This window comes from Tupaia chinensis, unplaced genomic scaffold (genome assembly GCF_000334495.1).
Source record: "Tupaia chinensis unplaced genomic scaffold, TupChi_1.0 Scaffold000627_1, whole genome shotgun sequence".
In the NCBI taxonomy this organism is placed as follows: domain Eukaryota; kingdom Metazoa; phylum Chordata; class Mammalia; order Scandentia; family Tupaiidae; genus Tupaia; species Tupaia belangeri.
Genome location: NW_006160147.1, coordinates 4,228,064 through 4,233,060, shown reverse-complemented (window position 1 = coordinate 4,233,060; position 4,997 = coordinate 4,228,064). Strand labels below are relative to the sequence as shown.

Sequence of the window (4,997 nt, the reverse complement as noted above, 5' to 3'; positions counted from 1 at the left end):
GAAAAAAATATAATAGAATAGGGCTGGCCCTGTGACCCAGTGTTAAAAGAACTGAATTCCACATGGCCAACTATGGTTTGAATCTCGGCACCAGTGCCTTGAAAAACATGCCCCATGTGTGCGTGCTCATAATCCAAACAGGATGGAGAAATGGAGGAAAAGGGGTTTCAACATGACCACACCCCGCAGGGGGTGTTTTCTCTCTCTCTTTCTGACAAGTGCACATGCCTTTTGACAAAAAGAAAGAGAAAGAGTGAGAAAGGAATGAAGAAAGAAAAAAGAAAAGAAAGAAACGATAATAAAAGGCTAGACATGACAGTTGTATTCTGGTTGGTGGGGTGGGTAAAAGGATGTGAAGAATATATTTGGGGATCATAGAGAAATGAAAATGTAAACTGTTGGATGACATTATTGAACTAAGGTTCATTTTCTTAGGCGTGATAATGGTCTCAGTTTTGTAGAAGAATTTCACTGTTAGGAGCTGTATGCTGAAGTGTTTATTTTCTTTCTTCGTGATAGTGCAAGTGTGCACACACGTGAAAGTGAATGAGATAGAGAGGAGCCCCTCCACAGGGTCTGTCCCTGCTGTGATCCCCTCCTCCGATCCTCTAGCCCATCAGATTGTGCACACGTTTCAGGCTGACCAGGCTGGGGAGTCAAACTGCAGTTGCCATGTGAGATCCGGCTTCTCTTTGTAAGATTTCTTCATATTACAGCTGTGTCACGGAGCAGGCCCGTTAATGTATTTAAGGATGAAGTGTCTGCTACTTACTTTTAAGTGGTTTAGGTCACACACAGAGACCAAGCAGATGTGCAGAGTGCTGGTAAATTCAGCTGAAGGACATGCTGGTATGCACTGTACGCTTCTTTGAACTTTCCTGCAGGGTTGCAAATTTTCAAAATAAAAAGTGGAAGTAAAGAGTAAAGAAGAGGCAGACACCCAAAGGAACAGTGAGTCTAACAGAGCAAGGCCCAACACACTCCCCAGCTTCCAAAAGTATGTACAAACCAGTTATTTGACACTCTGTTTTCCTTCTCTCTTATTTGTAACTCTCTCTAAGAAACTGCAATCAGAATTGCAACTGCCTATCAAAGAAATAAACCTCCTATCCTCACCTAAGAAATGGTAGAAACTGACTTGGGAAGAACCAGCAGTTAGTGTAATGGTTTTGTTGATGGTCTCCTATGTAGTCGACAGCAGTTCGAGTCCCGGACCCGACGGCTTAAACTCATGCTGGGCGCGTGTGCGTGCATGCCCAAGATTCCGAGAGGAGAAGGGGATTGCAGAAGGGGATTGTGGCGTGGTCATCCCCCCTGGAGGGTGATTTCTCGCTTTCTGTCTCTCTGTCTCTCTGTCTTTCTGGCAAGTGCAAGTGCCCTATAGCAAAAACCTCTAAAAAATAAAATTTTAAAAATGTATATGCACACTGGGATTCCTATGCACACTGACATTTGAGAAATTAAAGTATGGTAAGATTTAGGAGCAGCAGACAGTGTGGAGGTTAAGGCAGCTGGATCCCACATGTCCAACTTTATGGTTTGAGTCCTGGATGCAGCAACTTGAAAACCATGCCAGGCACATGTGTGTGCACATCCAAAATCCCAAGACGAAAATGGAGGAGAAGAGATTGTGGCATCTCCTCCCTGGGGGATGATTTCTCACTTTCCCTCTCTCTCTCTGTCTGTCTCTCTCCCTGTAACAAAAATATATATAAATAAATAAGAAGTATGGTAAGATTTAGATGAATGGAAACAAACCTAAAAAGTTGATGAGGAGTCAGCAGGTGGCATAATGGTTAAGGGTGCTGGACTCCCACATGACCAACTGTGGTTCAATTCCCTGACCTGGCAGCTTGCTTTTTCACTTTCCTCTCTCTCTCTCTGTCCCCCTCTAGTCAAATTAAAATTAATTAATTAATTAAACAAAAAATAATAGATGAAACTTCGTGAACAAAGAAATAAAATCAAAAATGAAATTGAGCTTTTAAGAGTATGAGAACCTGGGGCCAGCAGGTGGCGTGGTGGTTAAAGGTGCTGGACTCACATGGCCAAGGTTTGTGTCCCGGGCCTGGTGACTTGATTTCTCACTTTCTCTCTCTCTTTCTCCCTCTCTGGTCAAATTAAAATAAAAGAATAAATAAATACAGTAAAATAATTCTTCTAAAAAAAAAAGGGGAATCTTGGGACAGTAGGTGGTATAGTGGTTAAGGTACTAAATTCCCAAATGGCTGACAGTGGTTTGTTTTCCAGCTGCAGCAGCTTGAAATTCACACCAGGATCCTGTGTGTGCATGTCTAAGGTCCCAGAAAGAGATTGGAAGGGAAAGGGTTATGGCATGGCCATCCCCCCTAGGGGTGATTTCTCAATTTCCCTCTCACAGTTTCTTCTCTATCTCTCTCTGGAGAGTGCATGCATCCTACAAAGAGTATGTTGGAGGGGAGAATACCCATTTGAGATCAGGTAAGGTAAAGTTAGGTAGGTAGGATGGGGCAGATGCATAAAACATTTTAGACATCAACTCAGAGAGGTTGGCCAGGCTTTGAAGACAGGTACTAGGCAATGAAAGAACAAACAGTGATGGTCTAGGAAAATCATCCTGGCCACTTGTATAGGACGAATTAAAGAGGAGAAAAAATGAGATTAAGGGAGACCAATAAACAGGTTCTTGCAGTAATCCAGGTGTGCGGTGATGAAAGCCTCAGCTAGGAAAGCGTCGCTGGCTATGGAACAGAGAGGATGGGTGGGAGAAACATTTTTGAAGAAAGAATCAATAAGATGTGGTTCCTCCTGTTTTAAGAGAGTGTGGAGCTGAAAACGGACATGTATAGAAGGAAGTGTTGATAATGCTTAAAGTCTGAAATCTACACAGAAGGAAGAAAAATGAAGCTAGTGACAGAAATAGGGAAGCTGAGAAAAGAGCTACTTCCTTGCTGACATTACAGGGAGAAGAACGCTGGAACCAGGCATCCAAGTGGACATACCTTTTTGGTAGTTGGATATAATTGATTGGCGTTAAAGAGTTAATAAAACGAAGACCAAGAGATATATTTGAAGTCAGGGACAACTCACTAGAATAAAGAGTACAGCAAGTGAGCCAGTTGGTGGTGTGGTGGTGAAGGCAGCTGGATCCCACATGGCTGACTGCACAGTTTGAATCCTGGACCCTGTGGCTTGAAAAACACTCCAGGAGTGTGTGCATGCTTGCCCCAAATCCTGAGAGAAGGGATTACAGCATGGCCATCCCCCCTCAGGGGAGGGAGTACTTTCTTGCTTTCTTCCTCTCTCTCTCTCTCTCTCTCTCTCTCTCTCTCCAGTAAGCACACACACCCTCTAGCAAATAAAAAAGAGAGAGAAAGAAAGTTTACAGCATGAGGAATTCAGGGACCAAGGATTAAGCCTCAGGAAGTAGTTATGGGGAGATGGAATGGAAAGAAACGTGAAATCAAAGTGTGATCATCAGGCCCAGCCTTGGTGATACAGACAGCAGCTTACCGAATTGCAGTGCTAGAAGCCACATGGCCAACCACAGGTCTGGATCCCAACCGGACCTGATAATATACCAGGTATGTACGTACCCAAGATCATGACAAGCTGGAGGGCTGGGAAAGGCATGACAAGACCTCACCAGGAGTGTGCACTCTCTCTCGTGAATAAAAAAATAAACTTTTTGAGAGCTAGCATGAGCAAGCAGAACCAGGTGCCATACATGTGGCCTTCTGAGCCATCATTCCTGGCCCACTTCAAGGAGTGGTTTGGCTACAGGGAAGGGCCCACCATGGAGTCCAAGAATCCAGCCTCAGCTCCTAGATGAAGATGGTAATCACAGTGACAAAGAAGATGAACAGTCCCAAGTGGTGGTCTTAAAAATGAGAGACCGGGACCAGCAGTTGGCGTAATGGCTATGTCACTGAACTCCCATGTAGTTGACTGCGGTTTGAGTCTCGTACCCAGTGGCTTAAACTCACACTGGGTGTGTGTGCATGCATGCCCAAGATCCTGATAGGAGAACGAAGGAAAAGGGATTGCGGTGTGGCCATCCCCCCAGGGGGTGATTTCTCGCTTTCTGTCTCTCTTTCTCTCTCTGTCTTTCTGGTGAGTGCACGTGCCCTATAGCAAAAACCTCTCCAAAAAAATATAAATAAGTAAAATAAAATAAATTAAATTAAAAAAAGAGAGACCTGCCAGCTGAATAAGTTATGAAAATTAACGCTGAAATAAAGACTGCCAAAGCAGATGAAGAGCCAGCTCCAGATGATGGAAGAATCAGGTATCGAAACCAGTCAGTAGTCCCTCAAATTAGAAATAGTCAAATTTGTTGAACAGCCCAAAAGAGAAGAAAACAAATTTAGATTAAATGAGTAAGCAGGACTCAGTTAAAAAGAACTCACAAGAGCAAATAAAAAACAGAAGCCTTCTTTCTTTTTTTTTTTTTGGAGAGGTTTTCACTGCAGCCAGAAAGAGAGAGACATAGAGACAGAAAGCGAGAAGTCGCCCCCCAGGGGGGATGGTCACGCCGCAATCCCTTCTCCTCCATTCTCCTCTCGGGATCTTGGGCACGCACACACACGCGCCCGGCGTGAGTTTTAAGCCACCGGGTCCGGGACACGAACCGCGGTTGACTACGTGGGAGTCCAGCGACATAGCCATTACGCTAACTGCTGGTTCCCAAGCCTTCTTTCTTTTGACAATGAAAAAAATAAATAAGTACACTTTTTAAAAAGAGAGAGGAAAATAGGCCAGCAGGTGGATGATTTCTCACTTTCCCTCTCTTTCTGTCTCTCTCTGATGAATGCACATGCCCTATGGCAAAAATTTCAGATGAGAGAGAGGATCATCAGAGAAGCAAGAGGATGAAAGGGGGAAAGCATGTCATAGGAGCCGTATGAGAAACAAGTTTCAAGGAGTGATCAACAATATCAAAGCAAACAGGACTTGAGAAAAGACCGTTGGAAAGGGGTCAGAGACATCCTTCCTTACAGATGAGCAGCCTAACCTAA

The 4,997-nt window shown here is 44.1% G+C and overlaps 1 pseudogene; it reads left to right on the top strand.

The window, feature by feature from the left end:
• The first annotated feature begins 3,679 nt into the window (after positions 1 to 3,679).
• Positions 3,680 to 4,417, top strand: LOC102475850 (uncharacterized protein KIAA1143 homolog pseudogene; annotated as a pseudogene).
• Positions 4,418 to 4,997: the final 580 nt, after the last annotated feature.